Source organism: Pipra filicauda, unplaced genomic scaffold, assembly GCF_003945595.2.
Source record: "Pipra filicauda isolate LSUMZ 115617 unplaced genomic scaffold, ASM394559v2 scaffold146_size1912638_pilon, whole genome shotgun sequence".
NCBI lineage: Eukaryota > Metazoa > Chordata > Aves > Passeriformes > Pipridae > Pipra > Pipra filicauda.
Genome location: NW_024103951.1, coordinates 1,317,470 through 1,329,691, shown reverse-complemented (window position 1 = coordinate 1,329,691; position 12,222 = coordinate 1,317,470). Strand labels below are relative to the sequence as shown.

The window sequence follows — 12,222 nt, the reverse complement described above, 5'->3', positions numbered from 1 at the left end:
CCACAGAGTTTGGTCACATTTCATTGTTTTGTGATACAGAACAAGTATCTCTAAGGACCAGGCTATATACATCAGTCTAATATAACACATCTGTAGTGCCACTTTTTGTCTTCAAGCATCTCACTAATTTTGTTAAGTATTAATGACAGGAAGTTACAGCTGAGTACTGCTCATGCTTTCAGCCAGATCTGACTAATCTGTGGTTTTTCTTATGCAGATGTCTCACAGCCCACAATATTTAAACAATCCCTTGCCTTAGGCAGCCACCTGTTTGTTCCATACATACCACTATGCTGCTCAACTGGAGCATTTAATTTTTTAAATCCAATTAATTATGGTGTTTGCAACCTGCTTCAGAGAAAACCCAAACAAGCAGCAATAATTAAAAACATGTATTTCAGCTATCTTTGCAGTTCATATTTTCACCGAATCATAGAATGGTTAGAGTTGGAAGGGATCTTCAAAGATCATTTAGTCCATCCCTCCTGCCACGGGCAGGGACACCTTCCACTAAACCAGGTTGTGCAAAGTCCCATCCAACCTGGTCCTGAACAATTCCAGGGATAGGGCATACACAGCTTTCCTGGGCAACCTGTGCCAGTGCTTCACCATCCTTATAGGAAAAAATTTCTTTCTTATATCCAATTTAAATCTACTCTCTTCCAGTTTACTCTCTTGTTCTTTTGCCACAGACCTTGGTAAAATGTTTCCATGTGCCTTTGTGATAGGACCCCTTAAGCACTGAAAGGTAAGATCTTCCTGGAGCCTTCTCCAGACTGAACAATCCCAACTCTCTCAGTCTGTCTCCACAGGAGAGATGCTCCTGCCCTTTGACCATTTTCAAGGCCTTTCTCCTCGTTGCTCTAACAGGTTCATGTCTTTCTCATTTGGTCAAGTCCAGCCAAGTTACCACACAAAGTAAGAATGTCATATTAATATGGAGATGCAAATACTTAATTATTCTGAACTCACAAAACTATTCAGCTCTGCTGTCTAATGGGCACATCTGTGTATCTGTGGAGCTTGCCACAAGAAGTGGCATCATGGCATACTCTCACATACAGAGCTGAAGTTTCTCTCACTTTTTTTGTCCCCTGTAAAAGAGAACTCCATAAATGGAAAAATTCTAAGTACTGGCAGTCAATGAAATCTCTGAAAGCAAATGGTCAGAGACATTCTTTCTAAATACCAGTGGAAAAAGAGTAATAGTCTATACATAAGTATATATATGCATTAAGTAGGTGGAGGAATTCGGTCTTTTTCTACAGATTGTATTTCAGAAAGCTTGAAAAATAGTGCTCTCTCCCACTGCCTTAAACTGTATTAAACATTTCAGGGAAAATCTAAACATCCGTGTGAACATTTTGAAATGTAGGGCAATCATTAGTCCATAGTCCAGACAAAGAAAGGATGATACGAGTCACTGGTTTGTATTTCAGAATTCCCAGATTTTCTTCATGAATTCTATTCCAAATGGTACTGATGCAGCATTTTGTTATGAAGAGGAAGCTCAGGCTTCATGGAACATTCTGAAAGCATGTTTAGTATCTATTTGCACTAAAATCTTTGGTACTTGTACATCACTAAGACAACTATGACTAGTTTATTGCCTGTGCACACATCAGTTGAGTTGCTATTTCAGTTGTAATATTCAGGTAATTCAGGCCATTTGTTCCCTATTAAGTTAGATTTGATCTACAGTATTGCATAATTTCTTGGCAATTGTCAACTAAGACAGTTCCATTACAATTTCAAGTATCGTTGCAGCAATAGATTTCTCTTCCCTATTCATCGCAGAAACTTGAGGTTAACATTTTTCCAATTGAACAAGAGCAGCAAATTCCTTCAGATACTTCAGGTAAAAATAAAATAACTTGCTAATTTGCTATTTTGTATACAAACTGGTAATATATGAATTATTGATCTTTATAGTCTCTTATTCATCAGTTAAGACATTATATTCCTCTGCCCAAAAGAGAAAATAAAGAAAGTCATATATATATATATATGAAACATTTCTGACTATTTCAGCAGCTTTCAGCCCATTTTAATTTCTCAGCTATATCAAATTAACCGGCACTCATGCAAAATATTCATAAGTGAATGTGAGATGTGACTGAATTTTTAACTGTAATATATCTGCAACTGCACACTTACCCCCAGTTATATGAAGAAATTCTTATAAAACCCACGCCATACAAAATGCCACTGCTCACAAGGAAGAATAATGGAAGCCCTCTGTTTCTGCCACATGGATTGGAAGAGGTGTTTTGTTCCATGGTATTACCTTTCAGCTTGGCAGAAGTGGTAATTTGTACCCAGAGATCATAAACCCTGCACGTTCTAAATCACTCACATTTGTCTCAGCTCTAAATTGTTAAACATCAACTAGACTTGAACAAGTGTCTTTGTAACTGGGCCCACTGCATTGTCATAGACCAGTGCTCATCCTAAACCCCACCAGCACTACTTTCACTGACTTACTGCAGATTTAGGAGTCTGCCAGGAAGTTCCTCTCCATGCTGAAGGCGTTCCCAGGCAGGCATGAGGCAGTATTGGAGTATGATACAACCCTGTGATAGCAGGACAGCCCTCAAAGGCAGCAACAGCTGCCTCTGGATCTCACCACCAGTAGTTAGGAATGTTGGAAAGCACTTAAATTAGAACAAGCAATATGGTGGCAATATGAAGAGCTTATTTTGAGAATAACCCAAGTGTTTAATTTCATTTTGAATGGGGTGAAAACTGTTATTTTTCTTTCTTCCAGAATAATATCCTACCTTGGATTTACTAAAAAGATCAGCACCTTCCCTTCAGGAATGCAGTGGCACTTTTTCCATTCCTCTAGAACTGACTCAGAGGAAATGTCTCATGTAACCCGAGTCTGCAAAAGCCTCTGAATTCGGGTATTTAAAAGATGTATCTTAAAATGTGTCTATTATGCAAACAGTCAAAAGATATACAATCCCACCTGAACTGGTAGGCTGCACATAGATTAGCTAAACCCAACCAACAGGGCTCTTCCTTTGACACAAACCTGCTACACCACCACGTTACAGTGCAAGTTTAGGAAGGTAAGTACTGTCTCCCCAGTCAGGGGAGAAAACTAATCCCATGGGGAAAATCTGAATAAAACTAGCACTGTTTAGTCCTGCAGCCTTTGTTTGGATTTTTAAATTCAGTAGGCTTTTGCTTGTCACTTGTGGCACAAAGCTGCTCCGGACAATATAAGAGAGTCCCAGCTGGATTAGACCTACAACACAATATTAGAGTGTAAACATCACCATGTCAAGTTTGTGGCTCAGATTTCATCAGTTATAAGCAAACTGTGTACACTTCATCTCTGAAATATTCTAACGATTCCAAGATCAAAATGGATCAAACTTCAGTGAGAGTTTGAGCCTTTAAAAGTAAGTCCCAATGCACTAAATAAATATCCCTTTTAACAGAAAGATAATGTAGAGACTTACCTTGATCTCTATACTTAACATTTTCTATACATGACTGTCTTTCTTTGTGATCCATGTTTTAAATTCTGATTCATTTCTAATGCTAGTTGACACTAAGAAGTATTTAATCTGATTTTTTTCCTTGAAGGAGGGTGGCACTGGTGCAGAGGAGTGATCTGATTCACGTCTCCTACATGTGTGTGGCTATAAACTTTGATTCCACCTCATGACATTAAAAACGATGGCAATGTAATTAAAGACAATTGTAACTCAGTGAAATGCAAAACTTCTCTCATGCTGGACTGATGATGTGCATCTTGGTGACTAAATGAAAGATAAAATTTATGTGGTGCTGTTAGTGAGTCTCTGCAGCATCTCTGTGTAATAGCTGGAACATAAGGTTCCCAGAGCAATGTAATTGGTATCTCTTCTGTTTCCTCTGCAGCATCTTCACATCTGTGCTATCCATGTAGTCTGGAGACTTGGCTAGAGGTTACTCTGCTGCCTTTGTTATGGTTTGGGGTTTTTTGTATTGTTGTTTTTCTGGGTTTTTTTGTTAATATATACACTTCACAGCTTTGCTGAAGTGTGGGTTTTTTAATTAAACATTTTTCTCTCTATTAATTTGAAAATCTGAAACAATTCAGAATAAATAAAAATTAAACAAAACAACACAAAACCACTTCACAAACAAAATCAGAATGTCTCCATAATTTTGCCAAAAGTACACTTGCTTTCATGATCTCTGAAACTCTCTGTATCTTAAAAGCAGTAGCCAGGCAGCTCTAGATGGTGTACAATGAGATTTGGAAGAGCAGTGCACTGTCCTCACAAAACTACAATTTTCTTTCAATGTCATGAATTTACCAGAAAGTGCATCTTGCCAGAATATCACGTGCTGCAGCCCCTCAATAAACTGCTGTACAGTCAGGCATTCTCCATGTGGGAAAGATCAATGGCCATAAGACATTTCCAAAATGGAAGCACTTTGGTACTTGAATTTCTACTTTGAGCTCAGATAAGGGACTTTTTGGCAAAACAGACCCTGGGTAACAGTTCCTGCATATTTTCTCTTGGGCAGCATTTTCTCTATATTTAAGGACTTACAAATTGTGCCAATCTCAAAAAATTAATTTCAAAGGATTTTAATTTCCATATGGAAAAACTCCCCAAAACTCAAAGACACACAAAGCAATCACATTAACTGTTCAGTTCCTTTGTTTCCTGATTAATCCTCCTCAAAATTCTGAAAAAGGAACATCTGTACTGGCAAAAAAGGAAATCTTAGCCTTGCAACAGATTTATCAAGAAATTCTGAATTCTGTTTCTTGACACAGTTTAAAGGGGGACAAAACTGAGCTAACATTATTATTTTAATTTTAAATTATATCACGAATGTTAAAATGGATCATCTGTTATGCTGTGTCATCTCAGAAGGAAAGTCAGCAAAAAGACTGGCAGTGCCTGCATGCCTGGTCCTTTCTTAGATCCCTTTGTTTCTGTGAAGATCCTGAACGGCTTAAAAAATCCAGACCATTCAGGTTGTCTAAGCATTTTCACGTTCATGAAATGGAATATTTCACAAGGGAGTGGATTTGGTCAGATGTCCCCTAGTTAACTGGCCACAAATCACAGTGTGACCATCAGCAGGATCAATGGCTCAGTGTGATGCCTGGAATATAATACAGTTGCTAGGTTTTAAAGGGTCAAGCAGCCACCACTAACAGGAAAAAAAAAATTCTCTTTAATTAAACACACACATCTATTTCCCACATTTTAAATTAACATATATATGTATATAATGTACTTATATCCATATATATATGAATACACATACACATATACACACATGCACATATACATAAAATATTAATGTTTTTAGCCAACACTGCGAAGTAATCATTAAAGTTCAGATAATTTTTAAGAGGAGAAAATATCAGTTTCACATCCAGCACCACCAGTCATAAAATAAGTAAAAGAAGGCTAATAAGCATTTTTAGGTTTGACAGCCAATCTGCAAGCCAGTAACATACAAGTGACAGGACTACTAAAGTATGTGAAATGAGTGATTTATTAAGGAAATGATAATCAGAAGGTCTGACTCAGTTAAAGGTCCTCCACAGCAAAGAGAAGACTCAAGTGAATGTCCAGAGCTCTAAGGCACCATGGTTTGCTAAGAGATTTGAATGCATATCTCAAAGCATAAACATATACATATACATATCATATACACCTTTTCTGTCTGCAGCATGTTGGTAGTTTAAAAAAAAAAAACAAAACAAAAAAAGAGACAGAAATTTGTACTAGTACAGGATGGTAGTAAAGTCTGCTGTTGGAGGAGTTAGTGAACCATAATGGTATAGCTGTTGTGCTTGACCTAGTGACACTGAATTCTCCATCAAGTCATAAAGTCCCAAGCCCTAATGTGCCTAATTATGCAAAATAAGCACATAACCATCTAAAAATATGAAACAACAGCCTAGGTTAAGCTGTTATTTGCTGTGAGATTGCACTTGAACAATAACAGATATTTCCTGCAGAGTCAGAGCCCCATGGGCACTAATAAGCCCTAATGAACCTCCACAAGCCTCACCAGAGGCCTCCATCTGCACCAGTGGGCCCAGAGCCCTGTTTTAGCTCAGCCCCATCAGGCTTGGCCTGACTCATGGTACAGAGGGGTTCTGGTCTCCAGCTCAGCCACAGCGCTGGCCAGGGGGTCTCTTTATCCAAAAGTCAAGCCTGGACTTGGTGTTCTGGTTTGACAGCCCGACCTCATCCCTATCGACCTGCCCCCTGACCTGATGCCAACTCTGTGGATACACTTCCTGAGACCTGCCTCCTCCTCTGAGGACTGTGGCTGAACCTGGCTCCCCTCAGTGGGGTGAGGAAGGGTCTGCCAGCTCCGTTATTACAAATGGCTCCTTTTCTTTAGGAATTAACCTTGCTCTTGCTGCTCCTTTATACCAGCTTTAGAGGTGGCCAGAGAATTCTAATGGTTCTACTGAAGAATGTGCAAAATGCTTCTCAGATTCTGAGACAGACTGAAAAAACTGCATGGACTAGTGACTGAAACCAATGAACTGAGTATGTCAAAACTTGTGTGGAAAGTCTTCAGTTCTTAAGGCCGTGATCTATCTAAGAATATGTGGAACCTTACACATGCAGAGAAAAAAAAAAATCATAGCGAAAAGCTTCGAAGCTAACTGGATATCCCTTAGTGCTTTAGGTTCTGGGAAGAGGAAAAGTTAATGGAACCACCAGTTGCCAGCTACACCTTAGAGATAAGAAATTTCTCAATGAAAAAAATTTCTTCAACGAAGCTCATGGAGATCTTGCAGTTAAAATTAAAAAAAAAGGGAAAAGACGTTTTGTGGTTGTAAATGTAGAAATGTGAACAAAGTCATCTTCCACAGAGGTACATGGAAATTAGAATCTAGTTAAATATCTCTAAAACGAATGGTTACTTGTATCAGTTAAGATAGGAAAGGCAGGCTTTAGTATTTCAGCTGTCACAGATATGCAGAACTGCCTACAGAGAGGGCAATAATGGGTTACTGTGAAAATGCAAAATTCATGGTACACAGGGAAGTAACTGGGAATGATCTGGGTGAGTCTGCCTTGGGAGTGTTATTTGATATTTCCATTTGCTGTCTTGGCACAAAACCAGGACTGTGTTAGTTACTTCTGCTAGGGAAAAGAACAGAAGGCAATGCTACATTGGAAGTCAATACAGAAAGAGGATATCCCAAGCACAGAATAAGATGACCTTGAGAACTGGTGTTACAGAAATAGTGCTTAGCAGTAATGATACAAAGTGCCAGCTCATGCTCAGGAACTTCAGCAAACTGGTGAGACATCACTGAAAAATGACAAGTAGAAAAGGAGCTGATCCTATTAAGACAAGAACATCATTTCCATGACCCACCAGACTGATACAACCAGGCAAAAGAAAGGTAGTCTTGGAATATATAAAGCACTGTATCTTCAGTAAGAAACACATGAAATCTCCTGGAGTGCTCGGGTAAGATGTATTTAGCTGTAATGCATACACAGAACTTACTGAGGGAAGGAGAGCAAATCTTAGACTGAAACAGGTACGACTGCTTTCTCTAAATACATCTGGTAGTCAAAAAAACCAGTACTGTTGATACAAATACATAAACAAGTATGAACATATGTAAATTTTAAGTTTAGAAATCAATAGTACTCAGAAGTTCAGTTAATTTTCAAATGCCTGGAGTGATTATTTAGAATGGGTTTTCTACTAAAATGGTGCCCTTCAAGTTAATAGCCAAATGTAAGTATTTCATTATGATTACCTTGTTTGAAGGATGTATGGCTAATGCATGCACAGCAGTGCCAAGCCTAGATTGGCATAAAGACTCCCTGCTTTGCAATAAATTTAATTTTTAAAAATATTGGTAAATATCTTAGAGCTAAGACAACCCAGGCATTGTATTTTAAACTGCTAGGTATGTGCACAAGAATAATAGAAATTAATTTATATTTATTGCAGAAAATACTTAGCCCTTTAAAATAGTTCCTGAAGACTAGGAATATTGTTCTCATAAGCAAGGTTTCTGCACTTGACCACCCTCCTAAAGCCAATTGCTTTAGTAATCATATTCCTCCTTGTTAAAAGCACTGGCAGCACAAAAGCCAATACAGTTTAGGTTTTTCTCAGTAATTGCACCTTACTAAAAGCCCACATGAACACCCTCCTGAAATCACTCAGCATCTACTGCAAATAGCACCTGTGATGTATGTTGACTCAGTGATCTAAGATCACTCTGCTACTAAAATAAAAGGTCCTGCCCTTCTCTGTACAAAAGAAAGATTTTATTTCAGGAGGAAATACAAGCTGACCTGACCTGTACACGGGCTCTGAATGACTATTCAACATTAAAGAGGTGGTAGGAATGTGCCTTTTGGTGGTGGCAAAGCCCTAGGTCACCCAAGTGAGCCCTACATGCCTTAGAAAAGAAGTGACATGCACTATGTTTGATACATTAACTACCTTCATTAAATATTTTTAGAATCTATTAGGTGAATAAACAAAGAGAAGCCTTTATTTCAAACCTGTTTTTAAGCAAACACTATTTAGAAAGTTAGTGAATTTTTCAGGAACATCTCTTTTTTTAAGATGAATTTTTAAAGAACTTCAACTTTATTTTGTTACCTGAGGTAGTTAGGTGTGTGTGTATATCTTTTCAGTTTGGTAAAACACTCGAGGCTGGATACTGTGAAATCCTGTTTTCTAATCAGAGTGATTGTCTTTTAAACCGGATATTAGTCACCATTGCTTATGCAAGGCCATATGAAATTTGGCAGGAAAAAAAAAGTCTTCTTTATAAAAAGAGGAGAGAGGAGCCAACGTGACTTCTAATTTTTGGACTGTTGTCTTTGCTAGATACTTATCTCCCCAAGAAACACATTCAGCCTTGCCTCTTTGTTTGAGGAAAGCAGAGTTCTCTGATACTTTACTGAGGTATTCAGCTGGTTGGTTTAAAGGAGTTTTTTTGTTTTAATAACTATTTTCTGTCCAAAATTAATAACATTCTAGGGAGCAACCTGACTTGTGATTTAATTGTCAATAATTGAGCAGACGTTTAACAGTCTCAAAACATATTATTTTAAGTTTCTGGGGACATGATTCTGCCCTTCCTTTTTGGATGGTTAAATTCTGTTTTCTCCCTACATAATAGATCATTCACCAGAGAGCTCGGTAAAGGAAAAATTGTTTTCAATTTTCTGCTATCCTGCATCTTTCAGCACACTGGCTTATATTTAATTTCCATTTGTTATATTTGTTAGCCCACTACACAGGGATGGTAAGAGTTTTGTGAAGACTGTTCCTAAAAGTAGCAGAAACGAGACAAGACAATATTATAGTACCATAAATGAGCTAAAGGAAACCTGGTTTAGATTGCAGGGCTTTGACTCTAATTTCACCTTACACTTTTTAATGAAAATACCATATGGATATTTAGTACTGTGTTGCCACAAGTCCATCTACTCTGCTTTGCATAAGGCAGATGTAACTTTACAGAAATCTGTATTTGTGACATTAAAACTAATGCAGTGAAAGGAACCACAATGGAAGTGAATCTACAGGAAAATCATGTAGTGTGTGCTTTGTGTCCATAGAACTGAAACAAAGGCAGGGCCCTGGAGGGGTGGACAGAACCCCAGGGAATGTGACTAAGATATTCCTTAGTATGGAAACTCAGTAATTGTGTTTAAAAAATATTTTAAACAAAAACTCAAAGTATCTTCAACTGCAGGTGGTGTAGAAAATACTATCATTTAGCTTTCCATTATAATGTAGTCTCTTTACTTACCTGGCACTAAGTAATCACTCCATTGTTTAAAAATCATGGAAATGCAAACACAGCTATCACGAAGAGAATTTGCAGCACAGCTCTAAAAGTCAGTAGACAAAACCCACCAATGAGAAATTCCAATTAAAATAACTGATTAAGAATTAATTCAGTTCATTGATTTACATTTTTATCCTTGCTTAGGATACTAATAACATTTTAGAGTAATCTCAGAATGGTTTGATGCCAGTTTGTTTCTAAAGTAGCCTCTTAGTAGAGAGGAGGCTTTTTTGCTGAAAATGTCTGTGTGGGAATGCTTGTTGATTGTATATTAATGTCTGTCATCAGAGAGTAAGGAGTAGCTCCTGGATTTAATGAAGACTCCAGTGCTATTACCCAAGGGAATATTGACTAAAGAACAGCACCTTGGCTTGTTGAGTCTTATTTGCTCTGCTGTACATGTCAGTCACATGGAACGAGCCTCGAGAAACAGCAATAATTTTGTACATTGTTTTATATAAAGCCTATTCTCCCCTGTCCTAGCCCCGCACAATGGAGGTTATTTGAAGGGCATCTACACTGAAACCTGTTGCACTGAAATTTTTAACACCGAATCTGCATTAGACTACTACAATCTCTATTCATGACAGTTGCATAAAAAAGTGCACAGTATTTCAAATTACAAAAGCCATTAACTTTTAAGAACTAGGTGCCAATGCTATAAATTGAAATTCAAAGTATTTATTTGTTCAAGCTAACACTGAAGAACAAGAGAAAAAAATCACATGTAGTATTCTAGCAACTTCTATATTATAACCAAAGACTCAGAATATTTATCTTTTCTGTCAAAAAACCTCCCATTATTTTACCTCCCTTAGTCATCCAATCTTTACAAACATAGCATTATTTCATAGAAGATGGAGCATACCTGCTGGCTGCCCCTTCGTGGGGAGGTCACAGAGTGACAAACACAGGGAAGAAAGGACAATATAAATATCCTCCATTCCTAGTCTCTTTAACTACTGGAAATAATCTTAGTAAGTTTTGCTTATTTGATTTTTTTTTCCTAGCAACAGTTAATTTTTACAGATATTGGATCAAAGTGGAAAACAACATCACATCTATGAATTTCTTCATCTTTAAAAATAAATAGGCATAAAAAAATCTCCTCGAGGGAAATGTATAAAATTCTGGGAGTACTATGTTGCAGCTCATTTTCAAGTTAAAATTAATGACTTAGTAATTAAGAACTAAAGCCCTACCTACCCAATTGTTTATCTAAAGACCTTATACTCGGAGTAGGAAACATATTCCCTTGCACTTGCTGCTCTTTGACCTGGGGACGTGCCAGGGAGGTGTCACCTGTTTGACAGATGGTAAATTATAATCCCATATGGATGACATGGAATAAGATGGAGCAGAACATATTGAGCTATTTCATATTCTTACTTTACCTATGATAAAGGCCTATCATAAAGCTTCACCAGACCACAAGGGAGAATGACTATTCATGCCAAATTTCCACAGAAATAAACAAAAATGAGTGCTATCAAGGCATATTCTTTACCATCTGAGATGCTTTAGACAAGCTGCTTTAAACTCTCACATACTGGATTCTTTTTTGTTGATTTGTTGCTTTGTGTATATGCTATTTTCTCTATTTTCTCACCATTACAGGAAAAAACAACAACCTGGCAGCCTCTCATATTGAGTACTTAGTGTTACCCCAAACACGAGTCACACACAGATCTGACTTGTAGAAGAGAAGAAAATAAACTTTACATGCATAAAGGAACAATGGCTGAATTCCAGCTTCTCATTAAAATCTTAAATACCTTATAAACACTGTATATAAACAAGCATCAAAAAAACCCCCAAAACCAACCAAACCTGATTTGAGGTTGTTTCTACCTGGTATCTATTAGCACCCCATGGGACCAGTAACAACCATCTGTCCTATAATGATATTTGAACTATGAAATAAGTATGACAATACTGGGCAATACAAACATCATTAAACACCATTTAAACACCATTAATAGGTATTTTTGCAAAAATTATTCAATCAGTAAAATATCTAATATGGAAGTAATATGGAAATTTTAAAAAATAATCATCAATTGCACCCATTTTAATAAAAATTCCAAGCTAATCTGGGAGTATTTCATTTATTTGAGATAACTCCATGAAATGGAAACAGAACATTTCCACAGTGTAAAGAGCCCATATTGGTTTTATGGAATAAATCATGGGGTTTTGAACAATAAGATCAGTTAGAAGATGTGGAAATAGTTCATAGGTATCATATTTTTTTCAACAAAAATGTTCTTCAGAGTACTTGGGTAGGTGGGGAACTAGTACATGCCTGAAGAATTGAAATGTAGTTCTGCTCTCAGTGAGGCCTGTGAAAATGGAATCAATGACATGCAAACATGTCATTACAAGGTCCTCTA

The 12,222-nt window shown here is 37.3% G+C and overlaps 1 protein-coding gene across 1 annotated transcript in view; it reads right to left on the bottom strand.

Annotated features, from left to right (window-relative positions):
- The window catches only part of CLSTN2 (calsyntenin 2), a 257,372-nt gene that overhangs the window by 56,915 nt on the left and 188,235 nt on the right, over positions 1 to 12,222 (bottom strand). The window lies entirely within an intron of this gene.